Source organism: Leucopleurus acutus, assembly GCF_964270905.1.
Source record: "Leucopleurus acutus genome assembly, chromosome: 6".
Classification (NCBI taxonomy): domain Eukaryota; kingdom Metazoa; phylum Chordata; class Mammalia; order Artiodactyla; family Delphinidae; genus Leucopleurus; species Leucopleurus acutus.
Genome location: NC_139149.1, coordinates 101,571,161 through 101,594,220, shown reverse-complemented (window position 1 = coordinate 101,594,220; position 23,060 = coordinate 101,571,161).

The window sequence follows — 23,060 nt, the reverse complement described above, 5'->3', positions numbered from 1 at the left end:
GTTGCACTACACAATTAATAGAAATGTGACACCAGTATTTACATATGTGAAATATTTACCATATACACTTTGTTTTATTTAAATATGAAGCCAAAAACAAATGAAAAATAACAGATTTTGTTGATTTTCTTTACAGCTGTCCCCCCTTATCCCCAGGGGGTACGTTCCAAGAACCTCAGTGATTGCCTGAAACCACAGATAGTACCAAACCCCATTTATGTGTTTTCCTGTTCTAATGGGAGGGTAGCATATACAGCGTGGATACACTGGACAAAAGGATGACTCACAGTGCAGGGCAAGAAGCAGCAGGATGGCACAAAGTTTCATCACACAATTCAGAACCGCACGTTCTTTAGAACTTATGAATTGCTTATTTCTGGAATTTTCCATTTAATATTTGCGGACCATAGTTGACCACAGGTAACTGAAACCGAAGAAAGTGAAAATGAATAAGGGGGAACTATTGCAATTTCTTCAAACATGGTCTGTATTCCAAGTCACTCATGCTACTCATCATAAGTGTTAGTGTTTTACTTATGCTGCTGTTTGTAAACCATACAAATTTTATACACAAATATAAACATACCACTGTACGCATTTCAAACCATAGAATAAGAAGGAAGCCTTCTTTTACATAGGAAATTTTATCTCAAATTGAGTTGTCTATTGAACGTGACTTATTCAGACCAGCCCCAAAAATTTAGTTGATCTAACTACCCATGTCTAATAGGAGTGCTCTGAAAAAGACATATATATTTTATGTTGCATGTCTTTTTTTAATTAAAAATTTAAGTGCTAGTACTTATACCTTGAATCTTAATAAGCTAATTCATTCCCTCACATTTTTTTTTTTTTTTTTGAGGTACGTGGGCCTCTCACTGTTGTGGCCTCTCCTGTTGCGGAGCACAGGCTCCGGACGTGCAGGCTCAGTGGCCATGGCTCACGGGCCCAGCCGCTCCGCGGCATGTGGGATCTTCCCGGACCGGGGCACGAACCCATGTCCCCTGCATCGGCAGGCGGACTCTCAACCACTGCGCCACCAGGGAAGCCCTCCCTCACATTTTTATTCAATAAATATTGGGGTATAAATGAGAGGAACCCAACTCAAATATTCAATTTCCAAAATTTTTTTAAATTTTTAAAAATGATTTTTTTCACGTAATTAAATATTTATGCAGATATGGCTTGAAAAATTTTGAATCCAGTATCAAAAATTGTTATTAAATCACTCCCTAATTCTCCCCCTCAGCCTTTCTCTGTCTCTCTTCCTCCTTCTTTCATTTCTTCCATTTTTGTCTTAGACTCCTTTCTCCCCTGCAAACAAATTCTTCCAAGTGACCATGGGCAAAAAAGCCATAGGTAACCTCTGTATACTTTTTCTTTTAATCGTACATGAAGAGAACTTACCTCTTTCATAACTTCTATATGTCAAGTCTCAAGCATCTGACAAGTCTCTAAACAGTTTTGCCTGGGGTAGATGAAAACTCTACACAGATTCCTATGTGACAACTCTACACAGATTCCTATGTCCGGGGAGCTGGGTAATCTTGCCTGGCCAGGTTTCTGTGTGCATCTTAGGGCTGGGGGAAGAGTGGGAAGAAAGCATCATGGTCCCCTGAACTATATAAATGGAGGAAATAAGGATCCAGAAAAAGAAGAAAGGGATACGGAAGCGAAAAAGAAAAGTTGTTTCCTATTGTTGATCATTATGATGATAAAGAAGTGGAGGAGAAGGAATAGAATTAAAAGAAGAAGAAGAAATAAACAAGAAAGGAGGAGAGGGAGGAGGAGGTGGTGGGGAAGGAGGATGAGGACGACAAGGGGGAGGAGGGGGTACATACTAAGGAGGAAGAGGAATTGTTGATATATTACCAATTTATCTAATCAACATTCAGAAGCACACCTCAAAAATAGACCCTTACCAATAGAAAAAATGGATATTGAAAAATCTGTTGTGAGCGACTAAGACTCAGCATCCAGTTGCCTGATGGGGGCATTTTTAGCTCTCCTGGCAGGGAATAAGTGCTTTATTTCAGAGGGACCAAAAGTTTTTATTCTGATCTATTTACATTGACACAAACACAACTCTTTTAAAACACCAGCATTTTCGCTGGAAAATATTCCCTTGTTTGCAATGTAGAAGCCTCAAATTTCCCTGACAGTCCAGTGGTTAAAACTCTGCAATCCCAAAGCAGGGGGCTGGGGTTCGATACCTGATCAGGGAACTAAGATCCCTCATGCCGCACAGAGCGCCCCCCCAAAAAAAATCTGTAGAGGCCTCCATTTCACCATCATCACTTTCCTCTCCTCCTCCATCACCATCACCATCACCATCATTGTCACCATCATCATTACCTCTAACATATACTGTACGCTCACCAGGTGCAAGGCACTGCGCTTAGCACTACACTCGCATTATCCCATTTAATCGTGACAATAATCCTATGTTGTAAGTAGTATTATTCCCCATTTACAGAAAAGGAAACTGAAGTTTAGAGAGACTAGGTAAACAATTTTCTAGATTAATGTGTCACATGTACAATTAACAAAATCAGTTTCCCCAAGAAAAACAAAATAACAAACAAACCAAAGAAACAAAAAAGAAACCCTCCAGAGGCATCGTCAACATCTTTTAGATCCAATACATGAAAAAGAAGTCACTTATGTCTTTAACCACATCTGTTTCTGATATTGTAGTAACTTCGTTCAGCTTCCTGAACTCTCTTATCCAAATTGTTTTTCATTATGTCCTATTCTCTACTTTCTCTTCCATCAAGTATGAAAAGCTCTCCTCTAAAATTAGAGAAAGAAAAACTCTTACCCTCTATCACCCTAAACACTAGTCAAATGTTCAGAGAATCTTATGACTGCTGCAAAAACACGGTCCAAGAACAAACATATATAAAACTTTAATAAAAATATGTAGAATCTGAATCCAAGAGAATCTATTATTGCAGATCAGGAATCTGAGACTCAGAGAAATAAAGCAACTTGCCAAAGATTGTACATGCGCTTAGCTGAACTGCCTGACCTAGAGCTTAGGTCTCCTGGCTCCCTATTTTAGGCTCTTGATTTCCATTGTGAAGTATCCACATTTACAAAGCAGTGTATAAAGCTTTTCTGTATATTTAAAAGAATAATAATAAAATGAACATCCATGTACTCACCACCTCAGTTACCAAACAGTCCCCTGTGTGTCCCTCCTTGATCACATTTTCCAAAGTACTCCCCAGAAGTAACCGTTATCCTGAATTTTAGGTGATTTGCTAGTAGTACAGTCTTACCATCTATGTGACTCTCCAAACAAAATATTGTTAAGCTCCAACTGCTTCTGGAGAATGTGTATGTATATCTACATATAGGACATCGTACATTTCATATTCTCCCTAGTCAGTGATTGTCTTTAGGAAGTCGAATTCCATATACTTGTCCAATCTCAGCAACAGCTTCCTGGGAAGACATATACCAATATCTCTGGTAAGATCTCACCTCTGGTTTCCTTGCCTTCCTTTTCAGTCTTATTCTCCATTTCTTAGCTTCAGCTGCTTATGTGCTAGCCAAAGTGAAACCTCCATACTTTTGTTTGCTCAGCTTAGAGCATCATTTCTTTCACTGCCATCTTTGCTGTTCACTTGAAGCCCAATACTAATGTCCCTGGCCTTTATGATTGAAGAAGTAGCAAATGAGCAGATCATGGAAGAGGTGTCATTTGTATGGGAAGTGTCCCTTCACCTGAATTTCCTAACACTTGTTAGGAAAAACACTCTTTTATGGCATGTATAACTTTTTCTTGTAACATTACTAATTTAGCTCTTATCTTCTATGCTAGAATAAATACATAAAAGGGTCCAAATTACAGGCATGGTATGAAAATCCTATTGCTAAAGCATAAACTTCTGGGAACAGATGGGGTGGCTAGCTCTACTGGGCTGGATTAAGGCTTCAATGGCTGGCTCAGCACGTGAACCTCTCCTAGGCCCTGTGATGTACCCAAGTCAAAGTCTTCAGGTCTCATGGACCTGAAATCTGTCTGACCTCTCAAGTGATCTTTCACATAACCTCTGTGGCCATTAGATGTTTAACTGAGAACTTGGATGCACAGAACAAGGACTATATATCCCAGCTTCCCTTGCAGAATGTGTGTCATGTGACTTGTTTGGACCAATGGCATGTGAGCACAAATGAAGTGTAGGACTTCTGGGCCATGACCTTAAAATCAAGGTGTGTGCCCTCCTCTTGTCCTTTCCTCCTTATAATGGCCGAAATCTAGATAAGTGCTGACCAAGGACGAGGAATATCATGAAGAAACTTGGACTTCTGAGGACTATTTTCACATCAGCCTGGATTTTAAGGAGAACAATAAAGTAATTTTTATCCTACTTAAGTCACTGTTAATTTGGTTTTTCTTACAGTATCCAATCTTATATCCCAGCTAACACAGCCCTCAGAGGCTGAGCTACAGATTACTTTTCCTGAAACAAAAGCCTGTGATTATATGCATGTGGGTACAGGCTACTCTTGGGGCCTCCATTTACTGCACTGTCTGTAATGTGACAGTGGAGCTGACTGGAGCTTTGAGGCAAATGGTCCCTTTATCCTCAACCAGTTCCAGAAGGAGTAAATTTTCTTATCATAGATATTTAGTATTACATTACAAAAAGCCATTTAAAAAATAAACAGTGACCTTTGTGCTATAATTCCTTTGGTTTGAAGCTATTAAGAATTCATTTATGATTAGAACATATCACTAACTGGGGGACAGCCACTAATGAATAGAAAGCTGAATTCACAAACTGTGAAGATTGTATTTGGGTGGATAACCACGGCTGTGATATTGAAGTTTTATTTTGTAATTACATCTAACTTTTTCAAAATTAAAGTAATTTCAAATTCTCACTCTTTTCCATTTTTCTCAAGTTGTTTTTCTCAACCTGCAGACCTAGTTTAGTGGCCGGCACAGCCATGATTTCAATCCATTCAGTCTTCCCTGTTGCATCTGGGAAGGAGCTTGGGATGCCCATCCTGAAATGTATAGAGAGAAAGAGGAAAAACCAAATGCTACTGTGTCAGCCTGTAGCAACTCAAGATGGAAAGAAAACACTTTCCTCCTCATGGCAAAGCTAAATGAGGGGAAGTGACACTGTTAAGAAAGTCAAGCAGCCTTTGGTCATAAACTGAGAAAGCTTCAGCTCATGCCCCATTCCCATACCACCACGTGGCCACACTAAGTCTGGATGTGATGGGTTATGTCTTCAGAAGGTTGGATAGTATAAAAGAGGAAGGAAGGGTTCTCTCAGATCCTCATAAACCAGCTTTGCCCCTCACATTCATTAAATATAGAATTTCCATTAAATTAGGCTGGCCATCACCCTCATCCTTGACCCATATGTTATTCCCAAGTTAACAAAGCCTTGAGCAAGTGACCCTATGCTAAGAGTGTAGTGATAATAAAAGCTCATATTTGTTGAGCAGTTCCAATGTGCCAGGCAGTTCCCATACATCATTCCCACTAACCCTCAGATGACCCTCTGAGAAGGACAGTATATTCCTAGTTAACAACGAAGGACCTGAGTCTGAGAGAAGTTAAGGAACTTTAAGTGACTTTCCCAAAGCCATGCACCTAAAAGTGGCAAAGCCTAGAGTTGACCAAGACAATCTGCACTGTCTAGTGTAGGATGTTTATTCATTTTTATTTAACCAGTGTTTATAGAGGACTTCTACGCGTTGAACACTCTGCTATGCACTTTTACATCTTCACTCATTGAATTATATTAGTAACCCTATCTATGGTTTGCCTCATCTACAGATGAGAAAAGTGAGGCAGGGAGAAGTTAAGGCATTTTCCCAAGACAGGAAGTTAAGAGTGGTCAGGTTTTGAGCCCAGGTTAAAACTTGGAAGAGAAAGGACACACATGAGATTTGAGGAGTCTGTAGGCACGGCCGCCAATGCAATGATGACCTGCTGTTAGCCACTGTTTGCAGGAAATGGAAATACACTTGTACCAGAATGATGTGAATTCCCCAAATGAGGAGGACACGGAGGATACTGGAGGTATGAGAACACAGTTTCTGGTATTTGGGGACCTTTGATAGACCGTGGTTGATTTTAAGAGAATAAAATGATATTACCTGAGCACTTACTGTTTGCCAAGCACTTCGCTTGGTGCTTTTCTCACGTGTGAGGTAGAAATTAGGATCATCTTCATTTTACAGAGGTTTGGAGAGGACCTAGAACCTCACCCAAGGTCTTTCAACTCCGCATGATGGTGTGAGCTGAAAGCCACACTTTTGGAGTTGGCAGGCCTGCGTACACCATTGTGCCACACTGTCTCATTACAATGAGAGAAGTTGTCTGGGGAATGGCTGGTACCTAGAGCAATGCTACCTCCAGTTACAATGACCTTATATGAGTTCATTTTTTCTTGGGAGTAACTAACACCCCCCCACACCCGCCGCAAGTTATCCAAGCAATTGTCATAGATCCTGGGCATCGCAATATCCTGCTCAGTTCTCCTATCATCCTGCGTACGGTGGGTCTGAGCCTGCTTAGATGGACAATGCATTTAACCTTCTGATTTTAGCTCACCATCTTTCCTGAGATGTACTTTTATCTTTAAGAGACAGCATAAAATGAATTTTTCAAGTTCGTTACTACCAACTTGGGACTCAAAATAGAGGTAGTTTGGTAGAATCAAAGAAGCATAGACTAAAACTTGTCAGGCTGTTCCCAAAACTGAGAATGCAAAAGAAAAGACCAAGACTAGCCAAGCCAACAATAAAGAAGGCAAAAATGCATTATAAGAAATTACCAGATTGTAAACAACGGGATAAACAGAGACCAATGACAGAAAAGAGAGACCAAGCACAGGCCCAGGCCCACACATATATGGGGACTTGATAAACGACAGAGGTAATTCTCTACATAGTGATGGGGGTGACTGTTCTAAACTTAGTCAAATTGGTTAAGTATATGAAAAAAACCTGAGTACCTGTTTTGCATCATACACAAAAATAAAATCCAAATTGACCAAGGTCCTAAATGTAAAAAGTAAAGCTTGAAAACTTTTAGAAGAAAACATAAGAGATTATCTTTATGATGCAGAAATATGAAAAAAATATCTAGAGTGAGACACCAAGAGTTCAAATCCTGGAGAAGGAAATTATATATCTGACTACATGTAGTTAAAAACTGCTACTAACAAATCGAAAAGTTAAACCAAAAATGAAATACCATTTCATACTCATTAGAACGGCAACATTCAAAAGCCCGAAAATTCTAAGTACTGCAGGAATGTGTGAAAATAGGAAATTTCAAGCACCATCAATGGGAATATAAATTGAAATCGCCATTTTGAGAAGAATTTACTTATATCTACTAATATATGGATACATATAACCAAGAACTCTGTGTACAGCCACTCCCTTCTGAGATCTATAGCCCAGAGAAATGTTCGCAATATGCTTAAGGAAAGCTCTTCTCTATAGCATAATATGTAATAATGGAGAAAAGTGAGGATAGCCAATGGATAAATAAACAATACTACAGTCACACAATCGAAAAATACACAACAGTGGAGATAAACAAACCAAAGCTACACATTTCAAATGGGATTAATCTTGAAGCAAAATATTGAATGGCATGTAAATTGCAGAACACTACATTCCTGTTTTTTAAAATTAAAGGTATTCAAAACAATACTATACACTGAAAATAAAAAGAACTGTTAAATAAAAAAAAATACTATATACTATTTTTAGGTACATGTATACATATAAAAATACCAACACGTGGATGGAAATACATATGAGAACTGCAGGATAGTAGTTATACTTGCAGAAGGAAGAAAGAAGAATGGAATTTGGAAAGGATTAAATATGGCTTTAAATCTGTAGATCTTTATTTTATAAAAAGAAACAAATACAGAAAACTGTACATTTCTTAGATCTAGTGGCTGATATTGAATATATATATATACACACACACATATATATACACATATATATATATACATATCTATGCATATATATGAAATATTCTCTGGACAGGCTTTAGGGTTAGCAAGTCCTGGGTAGGTACATTGGCTCTACCTCTTCCTGGCTGTGTATTCTAAGCAACTTATTTCACCAGAATGAGTTCAGTTCCTTCTTCTTTAATAATATACATTTCAAAGGGTTGTTCTAAAGAAGAATAAATTTTAAAAATATATATAGCATAAAATATATATAGCATATTAGCATTAGCATAATACTCGGCACACAGTAGATATCAATAAAACACTACCATTTTTATTACTTCGACAAATATCTACATCCTGTGTATTGCTAAGCTTGTAAAAATATATTATCTGTAGTCAAACTTTAACGTTTTATCAATGGCTTTAGCATGATGAGCAATAGAATTCAATGGTGCTCTTTTGACAATTTATAGATATAATTCCAAAGTGGCCTGAAGTGATTCTCACCTGGAAATTCCTTCAAAAGTATTCTAGAGAAGGCAATGATGGCCAATAGAACTTCCTATAACGATTGGAAGTGTTTTCTGTGTGCCCAATACAGTAGCCACTAGCCACACTTGGGCTATTAAGCGCTTGAATTGTGACTAATGATTTTGAGAAACTGAATTTTTAATCTTATTTCATTTTAATTAATTTAAATTTAAATAGCCACCTGTGGCTGGTAACTACCATATCGGACAGCACAGGTCTGAAGTCCTAAAATGCATTTTTCAGCAAGGACTTATTTGACATCTACTACACACAGAGCACCGTGTTGGACCATGTAGGAGGACCAGAAGGCTGTTGGTGGTCTCAAATTTATAATCTGTGAAAGAAAAATAGACATACATGAGACATTTAAATGACAGTAAGAGGCAGCAGTGACTGAGCTAAAATGAGTGGAAACTAAGGGTATACGGCAAATATTTGTTGGATCTCCCTAGACAGCTAAAATGAAGGCGAGCTGCCTGGAGATGGCAGGCTGTCATCAGGATTTCAGAGATGAATTTTGTAGGAATGGACGCCGCTGACAAGCGGTATAGCTTAAGTAGAGCTGAGGCTGGAGTGACTGAACTGCTGGAGATGTCCCTGGTACAGAAGATGTGCCTGTGAATGCAGTTGGATCTAATATGAGTTTCCTTGATCTGTCCACATCTCTAGCCTCCTTTCTTTCCATTGCATGCCCCGCATCTTACTCCCAGCAACTTTGAGCTACTTTTAGCTCACCTGCATGCTCCCACCTGCATCAATTAACTGATGTCGCCCCTTCTCAGATCACCCTCTTCCATGGCATCTGCTAACCCTTAAGATTCAGCTCAGGAATCGCTTCTCTAAGAAGCCTCTCCTGACCTTCCACTCCAACCCAGGGCATATTAAATGTCTTGTCTGTTTCCAAAAGAAGAGACATCTAATGCCTCTTCTTTCTGGCATGTATGTTTCTGGCATTGATCTCATTACGTGCTTTTATAATGAAGTCCATCCTCCCAAATTGATCAAAAGCTTCTTGGAAGAAGGGACAACAACACATTCATTTTTTATCCCCAGTACTTATTATATTCTGTGTGAATAAATGAATGGCTTTGTCATATAAGTAATGAAGATTCCCCAAAGATTTTCGAACGTGGTTATGCCATCATCTTTGTGATACTTTAGGAAGCATAATTTGTTAATAATATTCAGTCTGGATATGTCTGCTTAAAATGAAGCATCATTTTTTCAGAATCAGTGATGACAAAGCAACAGGGATGTTTTGAAAAATGTTAACATGCATTTCTACTTCTAATTTTTATATGACCTTCTCTAGCATGTCCTTCTCCCTGTTAATCCATGTGGTTTGCTCTCTCTAGCTTCTGTCAGTCTTGGTCAAATGTCACTTTTACAGTGAAGCCCAGCACTCTACCTCCAGCCCTTGCTATCATCCTCTCTTGCTCTATTTGCCTTCATACCACATATCATCACCTTATATATTTATTTTACTTATTCATTTGGTTTATTATCTGTCACTTCCCACTACAATGACAGCTCCTTGGAAGCAGGGATTCTATCTGTTTCCTTTAAGACGTCATCCTTAGCACTTAGAACAGTATCTGACATATAGCCAGGAAGCGGGGGGCGTATTTGAATTGTCATAATCGAAAGAGAAAGGAATAGCTAATTTTCTGTTTCTGGCATTTAAAATAAGATTTTGCAACAAGACAACAGGATCTGAAGCCAGGCTTTGTTGAGAAGTATTTCTCTAAAGGTTAAAGCACTTTTGCAAATCAAGAACCAAACCTGGAAGACACACTCAGACCTTGAACTGTCTCCCAGAGCATGACTAAGATGACCCTTCCACCCATGACAACCAGCCTACAGACTCATTTGCTAGAACCAGAGGAGGATGTGCTACAGAGCAAAGACAAGCCCAACCAGCCTCTTGCAGTTCCCAGAACTGAGGCAGTAATGAAGCAGGAGAGTCCAATCTCCTCTCTCCAAATTTGAACTCAGAGATGAGAATGTATATTAGGTAAATAAATTTTTAAAAAACCAAGAGCAAAGAACTCTAGAAAAGATTCTATTACATATTTTCACTGCACCAACCTGATGAGAAGTGGATGAGAAGAGGTGGTGACATCAAAGATAACTGATAACCCCAACATGGTAATTAATCAGAGGAATGGCCAGTGTGTAAGTTTCTTGGGTCTCTTTTGGTTCTGGTGAGGTATAGGCAGGACCTAGAATTTCCTGCCGGTTCATGAGGGATGATTACAAAGAAGTTGAGTTGAGGAACAACAGGCATCTCTGATGATGAAGGGAGAGGGGACCCCCATACCAGGACTGGGCCAGGAGTGAAAGGGCAATGTAGCTGAGACTACAAAGAACCAGGCGAGGCCAAGTTGCAGAGGAGGGCTACTGAACCCAACAGGGCAAAAGCAAACACTTCACAGGTTATGCCAACCAGGAATGCTGGGAGGGACCAGACAGAGAATGACATCCTTCAGAGAGCAAAGGAGGCACAGGGTTCTGCCTGGACCTTAGAACCCCATCATTCTGCTCTCTCGAGATCACAGGAGCCATTTTTGATGGGTGTTGGGGAGCAAATTTTGAAAACTGGGAGACTTAGCATTTTTGCCTATAGACTGAGAAACCTAACGGGATGGTTTCAATCCCTGCATCAGACTGAAGGTTACTAAGTTGCTCTATCCCCACAACTTAGCAGGAGGGGGATCATGAAGATCACGTAGATGTGCTGAAGAAACCGCATCTTCTCTGCACATCTGAATCCACTGTGAGTACAAGTCCAACAAAATAATCAGTGCACACAGCCAGAACCCCACGAAGGGTTAATGGATGCTAGTGGGCAAAATCCAGAGAATTTTCACAAAGTCGGTTTCTTCTTGGTCCCTGGCACACCCTCTGGGTATACCACCAACTTGCGTAGCAACTATTAACTGCTTCATGCTAACAATGCATGAAAGGATCTTGAGACAGCTTCTCTGAGGATTTTAGAATCACACAGTATAATTTACATTTATATTCCATTACCTAGTTCACCAGAGGCTTCTTCAAATATGACTTTATTTCATCCTTACAGAACAGCCTGTGATTGTTACCCAGCCCCATTTGACAGATAAAGAAGCTGAGACACAGGCTCTGAAGTTTCAGGGCTGTGTGTCTGGATTCTAGATGGCCTGGAATCCCCAGACCAACCTGCACAGTGTAAGTTGCCAGCTGTTCCCATTACAGAAAGTGGGGGGTGTCTCCCAATTCCTCACAAAGAATTTCTCTCTAATCACTGATCTGGGAATCTCTCATTCCATCCTGCTGAGCCCAGTCAAATGGGCAGGTACCCGCGTGTTTCTCCCCAAGCAGGTGCAGGCAAATGAATGGCAGTGTTCACTGCTGCTTAATGAGTAGACCCATGCTGCCACAGTTCCATATTCGGGTTTGAGTTTTCAATTCCATCTCATAAAATAGTGCCATAAATCATCCTGCACTCCATTTAGAGTTGCATTTTCCAAAACCATCTCTGAAGTAATTAAAGAGAAGCTACACGGGCCTCTAAATCAGTTCTCCAAGATATGTAGGAGCAATGAGAATTCTGCAGCTCACTTTTCTTTTCCTCTATCTCTCACATCAATTCATCCTGGCTATGACAAACTATCATCCCCAAACCTTCATTCACAAAATATTTATGAGCCATTTGTGAACCTTAAGCCACTGAGAAACATAATGCTGCATGACAACAATGAGTTATATGAAAGTGTACAAAGTCTTATTTTAATATAATCCATCCGGACTCGGGTCTGCAGATTAATAACCCAAGCCTGACTCCAATATGAGATCCAGACCAAATGAGACATTCTAAAGTCTCATGGCTGCACCCGGAGACCTTGCAACCTCACCTAATTTGCCTGTTGCCTATATTTTCAAAATCAAATAAATACATAAACAACAAGTAAATCCAAAATAGATTTCCTCAGCTCCAGGGAGCACTTTTACAGCATAGACAAAACAAACCAACTTGAATGTTTCCCAAACATGCAGGTACTAAATACTCGTGCTTGGCAGGAATAATTATTTGCTGTATCCCCTGGATCTTCTAGTTTGCTGATTTTAATTTGTTTTCAATTCTTAGAGGGAGTAAAAATATTAAAAATGCACCAAAACAGTAGAAAAACTGTGGCAGTAAATGAGACATTTACCACCGGGCTTGCTATGAATATTGTTTAGGCAGCATAAAATTGAAAAATAGCAGGAGGATATCTTTCCTGATTCTCTCTTTCCCTCTCTGCAGCTGGTAGAAAAATGTGAACCTGAAACAATGGAGTATGGAATGAGGTTGGAAGCAGCTTTGCTGTGAACTGCTGTTGAGCCAAAGTCAATGACATTCTTGAAAAAAGAAGATCTGTGACTTCTTCGTAGTCTCTGGTCAAGAATAAAGGCTCCAGAATGATGGCAAAGGCAAGTGTTGCATGAAGAAGGCTTCACACAGCCCTGGGGACCTCAGGAGTCATAGGAGCCAGGTGAGGTGGTGACGTCCATGCAGGAAATGGAAATGTTTCCTTGAGACAGCAGTTCTCAAACTAGCTGCATGTTAGAATCACCTGTGGAGTTTTAAAAGCTACTAATGCCAGACACCAACCCAAGACTGATTGAATCAGAATCTCTGCAGGTGGAATGCAGGCCCTGCTGTTTGTAAAATGCGTTCCAAATGAGCCTAATGCTTGGGCTGGGCTGGGAACCACTGGGTGGTGATTGACTATCAGTCAGTTGCACTTGATGACTGACTGGCTGCTCATGGACCCTCAGTAGAGGTGAGAAGTTGCAAACTTGAAGCCTGAGGCTTTATTTAGAATGTAAGCATGCTTAGTTTGGCATGTGTTATGCTTAAACTCAAAACAATATTTTTTTTAAAACAATATTTTTTTTAAAAAAATAGGATATAGCACATAAAAATATGTTTCTAATTTCCTCTGAAAAAGCCATACTAGAAACCCTGCATGGCACAATCAGCTGGACTCTCGTGATGTCTGTGCTTTTACACAAAGCAGCTCTCTACAGTTTGCTACAATCCTCACCACTCCCTTCTAAAATACCATACCAGACCACCTCTCTAAAATCACCTGCAGGGCTTTTGCAGCCCTTTTTCTTTATGACCACCAGCACAGACCTGTAGAATTGTTAGGAATCATAATCCTAAGATTCAAATCTTTATAAATAAGTAAATGAAGGTCTAGAAAATGCAAACTGCTTCTTAGTTCTATTACTTCTTAAGCTGTGTCATACTTTCTCAAATTCCCATTTACCTAAGCCAAACCTGCAGTGAAATTTGTTTTTGCAGACTGGCTATTAATATTTAATGATATTTCTCTTTGAATTTTAAAGTAGTAATTAAATTGAACTGTTCAGAAAGAGTGTATTAATTCCAATTTTTTTAAACATGGAAAAGAATGTCTTGCTCAAAACAAAGGCACAGTAAGAAAGGGAATATTAATTCTGTAAGGTGAGCCAAGGTATCTTTTATCAAATATTTATTTCAATAATGAGAAACATATTGAGACAACAGCTCCTATAGAAACATAAAATCTATACTAATAAGAAATGTTTCCATTCTCTAACTTTCTTAGCACCTTGACTGACACTTCTCAATTTCTGACTTAATTTATATGTGTTTATACTCCTCTAATATATTATAAATTCATCCAGGACAGAATCTGCTTTTTTTAATCTTCTGAATCTACAAGAGCACAGAGCTTTACATATAATTAGTATATGTTATATTAGTACCAATATTCCAATAAATATTGGTAAATATCTAGTAAATATACAAAGTAGACCCCAGAAGGTAAAAGAAAGCAATATCAGAGTAAAGAAACTATAGATAGCATTGGCAAACCGTGTGGGACTGACCATGTTCTCTGCATACAGTTCACTGGGAACTTACCAAAAGCAAGCTTAGAAGCCCAAGAACATCTACTGTGGTGAGCACAATTCTGTGACAGCATCTAGAGAGGCAAACTCGGATCCATTCTGCCCACTGCCATTTACCCATAGCTTCCATGATGAAAAACAACTCAGACCTATTGAATTTATACTCTATTCCGGGCACTGCAACTAGAAGTAGGGATCTCATTTGGTTGTTACAACAACCGTAAGTATCCCTGTCCCTACTTTGCAAATGAGATGTTTTGGTCTAGAAGTTAAGTAACTTCCCCCAGTTGATGCAACCCGTTAGTAGCATAGCTCAGAGTTTCTCAAGCTTCTCCTGTCACCTGGGAATCGCAGTAAAATGCATATTTTAATTCAGTACTTCTGAGGTGGGTCCCAGGATTCTGTATTTCTAGCAGAGCTCCTGTGATTTTGAAGCTGCCGGCCCATTTTCACCCTTCAAATGGAAGAGTGGAGCCAGAATTAAAATATTAGGGCCCCGAGAACCCCATCTGAAGTTGGGTTCTTTGAAGTTTTCCTAAAACTATGAATTGTGTCATGGTTGCTCAAATCTGCCATGTAATTCAAACTCTCTGTTCCACTTTGCCTTAGAGTTTCCGAGATCCTATCACATTAGGCAGCTTTACCACCTCCTCTCTTTTCCTTGACTCAGCATCCTTCGCTCGCGCTCCCAGCTGAAAGGAATTTGGGATTCCGGGCCCTCAGTGGACCATTGTTCATTTGCACAGTTGGAAAAAATAAATTCTGGAGCAAATCCTCTGCTCCAGGCATCGTGCCAAGCTCTAGAATGCAGTCATAAGCAGAAAAACCTGCTCCCTAAATCAACTCGAAATTGCAATCCAGAGGTGCAAAATATTATAGGAAGAAAGAGTTTGCTCTATGAGTACATTAGATGAAGATTTAATCATGACCAGAGGCGGTTAGAGCCCATTTTCTGAAAGGGACATCCCAACTGAGACCTAGGAATAAGAGGTCAGTGAAGAGGAAGCTAAAATTGAATGTGATAGTTAGTTTTTATGTGTCAACTTGACTGGACTATGGGGTACCCAAGTATTTGATCAAATATTATTCTGGATGTGACTTCAAGAGTGTCTTTGGATTAGATTAACAATCGAATCAGTAGACTGAGTAAAGCTGATTGCCCTCCCTATGTGAATGGCCTCACTCAATCCATTGAAGGCTTGAATAGAACAAAAAGCCTGCCCCTACTGCCAGTGAGAGAGAATTCCTCCTCCCTGATTGTCTGAGCTGAGGCATCAGTCTTTTCATGCTTTTGGACTCTTGGGTCTCAAGCCTACAGCTTTCAGCCTCAAACTTAAATTATTGGCCCTCGTGGGTCTCTAGCTTGCCAACTGTGGATATTGGGGTTTCTCAGCCCCAATTCCTTATAATCCATCACTTTACACACACACACACACACACACACATTCTGTTTCTCTGGAGAATCCTGAGTAATATGCTGAGTAAAGGACCAGGGGCTGAGGAGAGCTCAGCACATCAGATGGAGGAAGTTCAGGTATAGTCCAGCCCTGCTGGGGTCTAGAATGACGACTGGAGGAAAATCAAGCTGTGAGGCTGGAGATTTAAGAAGGACAGACCAGGTAGAATGAGACATAGCTTGCCTCAAGGCTCTGTGTCTTACCTCCTCTGTGTGTTCCTACTTCCCATGGAAAGAAAAGAAGGAAAAAAAAAACTGATAAAAAATGATAGACTAAATGGCAGACATAGAAGACAATGGGAAAGTGTCTAAATTTTCATTAATTGTATTAATTATTTATCCTGGTCAGGAACTGAAGAAGCACAGATTTTGCCTTCATTCATCATTTAACAAATATTTACCAAGTACCTATCATGGGCCAAGCGTCATTCTAGGTGGAGAGGAGATACCAGTGAACAAGGTGCCTACCTTCAAAGGTGGTGGTGGGGAGAGAAAAGCAGACAATAAACAAGCAGGCGATACTATATGTTCTGTATGCTTATTTTCATGAAGAAAAATATAGCAGGAGATGAGGAGAAGGCATGCTGGGGTAGAATGTGATTACTATTTCATGGAGGGTGTCAGGGAAGGCCTTGGTGATAAGATGAGGGGTGAGCAGGGATCTCTAGGAGGGTGCATAGTAGGTGTGTTCTGGGAGCAGCAAGGAGTCTGGCATGGCTAGGGCAGAGCAAGGAGGGGAGGATGGAAGGAGGTAAGACCTGGAGGTGCCTGAGGTCCAACCACAAGGACCTTGTCAGCTGGTGTTAGGATGTTGACTTTTACCCTGAAAGAGACAGGAAGCTCCTGGAAGGTATTAAACAGAGGAAGGCCATAATCTAAATTATCTTGATGTCAACAGGATCACTCTGGCTGCTGTGTGGAGAATACAGTGTAGGGAAACAACTGTACAAACAGAGAGACCTGTGAGGAGATTACTGCAATAATCCCCTTGAGATGCCATGGTAGCTGGGACAGAGATGGTATTGGTAGAAGTGGTAAGGAGGGGTCAAATCCTGGATATGTGCATTGTATTTATTTTTACTGTTGTAAAATATACACACCATATTATTTATCATTTTAATTATTTAATTCATCAGTATACAATTGAGTGGCATTACATACATTAACAGTTGTGTACCCATCATCACTATCTATGCCCAAAACTTTTTCATTATCCCGAACAAGTCTCCGGACCCATTAAACAATAATTCTCCCTTTCCCCCTCCTCCCAGGCCCTGGAAACCATCTTTCTACTTTTTTTGTCTTTTCTAAGAACTTCAAGTAAGCAGAATCATACTCGTCCTGTCTCTGGTTTATTTTACTAAGTGTAATACTTTTCAGGTCCATACATGTTGTAGCATGCATCAAAACTGCATTCTTGGGCTTCCCTGGTGGCGCAGTGGTTGAGAGTCCGCCTGCCGATGCGGGGGACACGGGTTCATGCCCCGGTCCGGGAGGATCCCACATGCCGCAGAACGACTGGGCCCGTGAGCCATGGGCACTGAGCCTGCGCGTCTGGAGCCTGTGCTCCGCAACGGGAGAGGCCACAACAGTGAGAGGCCTGCATACCGCAAAACAAAAACAAAAACAAAAAAAAACTGCATTCTTAACAATCTTATGGTTACCAGAGGGTAAGGGAAGGAGGAATAAATGGGAGATTGGGATTGACATATACACACTGCAATATATAAAATAGATAACTAATAAGGACCTACTGTATAGCACAGGGAACTCTACTCAATACTCTGTAATGACATATATGGGAAAAGAATCTAAAAAAGATTGGATATATGTATATGTACAACTGATTCACTTTGCTGTATAGCAGAAAGTAACACAACATTGTAAATCAACTATACTCCAATAAAAAAATTTTTTTTAAACTGCATTCTTTTTTAAGGCTGAATAATATTCCATCGTATGTATATACCACATTTGTTTATCTATTTTGTTGTTGTTGTTGATGAACAGTGAGGTTGTTTCTACCTTCTGGCTATTGTGAATAATGATGCTATGAACACTGTTGTACAAATATCTGTTCAAGTCCCTGATTTCAATTCTTTTTGATATATACCTAGGAGTAGAATTGCTACATCATATGGTAGTTCTATATTTAACCTTTTGAGAAACCACTGAAGTATTTTTCACAGGAGCTGCAATATTTTACATACCCACCAACATATACAAGTGTTCCAGTTTTGCCACATTGGATTTATTTTTTACTATAGACTCAAGAGGATTTCCTAATCTATTGAATGTGAGATGTTGGAGGCATAACCTTGGAGTTATGAGCTACTAGAAGAATTGGGGGTTCCACTTAGTGAGATGGGAAACACTGTAAGAAGAGCAAGTTTGCAGGACAATAAAAATAATTTGATTTTGAATATGTAAGTGTTTATGATGCCTATTAAACAACTAAGGGGAAATAACAAGTGGGCAGTTAGAGAAGTCTGGAATTCAATGGAGAGGTCAAGACTAGAGGCAGTATTTGCAGTCACGAACGGGGAGACGATCAAGAGAATGAGTATGTATGAGAGAGAGTATGTATGAGAGAGAAGGCCCGTATGAGTCAGTGCCCCAACACCAAACATATGGCATGCTCAAATTTAGGATGCATTGAAGGTTTATTTACAAAAGAATAGATTTCAAAGGTGGGAAGATGTCGGGCAATCACAAGGGATGTCGTGGCACTCAGGGCTAGCAGTGGCTCAGCCACTATACCCCTTGAAAGCCTGGTATGGAGACCCGTAATACAGCCTTTTGCTTGAAGGCAGGAGGGAAGACAGAAGTGGTCAGAATCCACAGCAGAGTCGTGCTGGGATACAACTAATCCAAAGCAAACTCACAGGGGAGGATGCAAGGGACTGCGTAGCCTGATGCGCCCTCCTTCTTCCCTCCAGGCTCCTGCCAGACCCCCAAGAGCCAAATCCAATCAGAAACAAGAGGCACTGTATCAGTTTGCCAGGGTCGCTATACCAAAGTACCACACACCGGGCAACTTAAATAACGTAAATGTATTGTCTCACAGTTCTAGAAGGTAGAAGTCCAAGATCAAGGCAGGACTGGCTCCTTCTAAGGACTGAGAGAGGATCCGATCCACACTCCTCACCTAGCTCCTGGTGGTGGCTGACAGTTTTGTGTGCTTTGCCTTATCGATGCAGCACCCTGATCTCTGCCTTACCATTCACATGGCATTCTCCCTGTGTATGTCTGTGTCTAAATTTTCCCTCTTTATAAGGGCATCGGTCACACTGGATGAGGGGACCACTCTACCCTAGTATGACTTCATTTTAACTATTCACATCTGCAGTGATCCTATCTCCAAGGAAGGTCACATTGTGAGATACCGGGGGGTAGGACTGCCACGTATGAATTTGGCGGGACGCAATTCAACTCTTAAGAGGCAGAGAAGTCATGATGCAATTTACCAAGTCAGCCTCCCAGAGCACAGAGCTGGTTGAAGCGGGAAGTGGAGCGAGAAGCCAAAGGGGTAAATGGAAGATTTTCCCCCCACACAAAACTAAGAGGCATCCCAAATGTGGCAGTCTGGAATATGAGGAGGAAAAACAAGGAGACAGAAAAAATGAGCCTGTGAGCTTGAAGGAGAATCAAGATAGGGATGTCCCAGGGGGTGAGGAAAGTGTTTCAAGAAGGAGAGAGTTATCACTGTGTCGAACGCTGGTGATAAGCGAAATGAGCTTAATTTAAAATGATCACATTCTGAGGGCCTCTGAGATTGTACACTGCTCAGAGATACCTGTGAACTATGAGACCCCACTGTAACTACCACTTATCTTGTCAGAAAAGCCTTTGCCTCGGAATCATTTTGCAGTACCCAAAGACACGCATTTTGAAGCGCATTGGGTCACCTCAGCTAGATTGTAAGCACCTCTTGGTGAGTGAGAGCTGTTATACAGCACAATATTCAGCCCAGTAAAAGCCTGGGTAGATTGACATTCATCTTGCCGCTGCAGTTGGCTCACTGCCACGATACCTACCAAATGAAAAATAAATGGTTTGGTATTAAGGATTGTCAACTAATATATAACCCCAAAGGGTTAACTCTGCACTAAGCCTACTTGACTTTTTTTTTTTAAGAATATAATCCACAAAGAACAAAGAGGTATGTTCATGGAGAACTCTTGCTGACCCCAAAGGAAAGAATGCCCCAACCATTCCGCCTTCCCACAATGGGGGAAAAGGAAGGAGGACTCATTAGAGGGAGAACAGCTCTCTTCAGTGTCCTTAGTGACTGATGCTGCCGGTGTTTAGACTGAAGGAATTGCATGCTTGGGTACCACCCAGATCAAGGCAGGTGGAGAAGTTTCCACTAGACGTTGTTCTGTGTCTTAATGAGACCACTGAGAAAGCAGGACTAGGCTGGGCGGGTCAGTGGACTCCATTTTGCCAACGTGCTATTGGGCAACGGTGGACGGGCCCCAGACATCTCAGGGTCACTGTTCTGGGCAAACGGCCAAAACTGGAGGGTGTTCCACTGCTGCAAAGGGCTACAAAGAGTCAGCAGGCAGCCCGAGGGCAAATACAGACGTCATGGTGTCAGGTCAGAGAGAGTGTAGAGACAAGGAGGCCACAGGGCACACACGCTATGCGGTCTGGCCCACGGGAGGTCAACAAGGGGGTGGACAGGCAGGCCGGAGGGCAGCTGGCCACAGCAGGAAGCCAGCTTGGCAGCCCCAGGTGTGGAGGTCAAGCGTGAGGCCCTCGGGAAATTTCTGAGCCTGGTGAGGGACGGGGATTCTAGAGGAACAAGCTTGTTGTAAATGGAAACACATGCACTTGTCAAGGAGGGGACCGGACCGCTGCTGGAGCAGTTTCCTGATCTCGCTCTCTGGTCTTCTCTGTGCTGTGAGTGGTGTCAAATGTCAGTTCCAGATGGTCTCTTCTGAGGCCTGCAGGTGGGAGCCGGCAACTGGCAGCCAGCTGAGGTGTGTGTGCGGCCCTGAGGACAGGCCGCAGCTCTCCCGACCCTGCCGTGTCTACACCAGAGGGAGAGCTGAGAGCGGGGATGAGGCAGTGCCGCCAACCTCATCCTCAATTCCTGCCTCTCCCTTCTCGCTTGTATCATTCCTCTTAATGTCCGTATCATCATTGTTAGGTAATTGAACGCTCACTGCACAATACAATATACTTTGTTCTTTGCGTTCATTGTTTTACTGAAGACTCTATAAACAAGGTAGATACACTTATTACCATTTTACAGATGGAGATCCTGAGTCCACGAGTGTGAGAAGTTTGCCCAAAGTTACACAACTGGGAAAAGGCAGAGCCAGCCTTACAGCCCATTTTGGGTTACTCCAGACCCTTGGGGGTGTGACTGCGGCAGTCACAGAAGGCGTGCTCGGTTTAAGAGTCTACTGTCAACGTCTCAAAACTTTTAATAGTTTTTTGACAAAAGGTTTGCAGTTTCGTTTTGCCTGGGGCCTCACCGTCTATGCGACCGGTGCTGATGAGACCCTGTACCACTTACTGCACCTCACTGCCTTCTCACCGCCACCGACTCCCATCCATTTATAAAACTGGGGAGAGTTCATTTTCCAAGGCAGTTTAACGCCATCTAACATGTTGTTAATTTTCTCCTGAAGGAAAAGGGGAAAAGGTACTGGCTGGAGCCAGAGGGTGACTGCAGGTTTGCATAAGCAGTTTGGAAAATAGAAGGCACTGCATAGGTATAAGGAATTATGACTGAAGTCTTAACCAAAGGTTCCTGCACTTCAGGATGTGTTTACTTGATATCTCTACAAATGTTTGAAAATTAAAGACGTTCACTTGGATGGTTGCAACAGGGAAGTGGATGCATCCAATCAATAATTCTATAAAAATCGCTGTGGTTTCCTCTTTTTTTTAACATCTTTATTGGAGTAAAATTGCTTTACAATGGTGTGTTAGTTTCTGCTTTATAACAAAGTGAATCAGCCATACATATACATATATCCCCATATCTCCTCCTTCTTGCATCTCCCTCCCACCCTCCCTATCCCACCCCTCTAGGTGGTCACAAAGCACCGAGCTGATCTCCCTGAGCTATGCGGCTGTTTCCCACTAGCTATCTATTTTACATATGGTAGTGTATATATGTCCATGCCACTCTCTCACTTCGTCCCAGCTTACCCTTCCCCCTCCCCGTGTCCTCAAGTCCATTCTATATGTCTGTGTCTTTATTCCTGTCCTGCCTCTAGGTTTCTCTCTGTTGGACCACCTCTGCAGGCCTCCAGTGTAAACCCCTCAAGGTCAGAGCCAATCCTTCTCCTGGCCAGCTCTGGCCCCAAGGAGGAACATTAATTTGCTGACCTGGGCCACCCTGTCATGCAGACATCCTCTGCCTTTCTCCCCCACCACTGTTTATCCAAAGGACTTAGATAAAGCTATCTTCGAGAAAGGACACTGAACCACGTATCTAAAATTAAGCACGAGTCTAGGAGCGGGGTCACCTGAGAGCTGCAAGCTAACTTTTGGCTTCTTTATCAAGTTGGTGAAGAGGGCTAACTTCAACAATTGCTGCTTAAACCAAAACATTTTTTTGTCCAGGAAATAAGTCACTAGCTGTGGGCATAGCAACAGAGCAGAGTAGAGCTTCTTAGATGGAACACTATGGTTTCGGAGCACCGGCATCTATGTCTATTCATATTGATGTGAGTCCAGGGAAACACCTTTCCCTGCCTAAATGCACTGAAAGCAGGCTGGTGCTCAGACTTCTCTCACCAACATTAAGATTTCCCAAAATATTAAAGGCTATTCTAATTCTTTCAACACTTCTGACTAAGAATATTTGTTAAATGCTGAGTCAGCTCTTACAGAATATTGGGAATTCATCTTCATGACCAGTACACCAGTCTGGACAAAGCAAGGACTAGAGTGAATGCGTATTAAGTCATAAAGCTTCTAATTTTAAAAAATCTGACTAGTGTTGTAACATATTATTATTATTGTAAGAGAGATTCCACGTGAAGTATCTTCATTCCATTCGTATCCACATACACATAATAAAGCAGAAGACAGAGGCAATGATTGAGTGACTTTTGTGTCCTAAATTAATTCACCTGAACTATCCAGATATGGCAGGAAAAAGGGCATCTGTGCTAAGAAAGAAGTAGTATCTCTTCTATATTAGTCAGATAATCCTGATTTTATTCCTCATT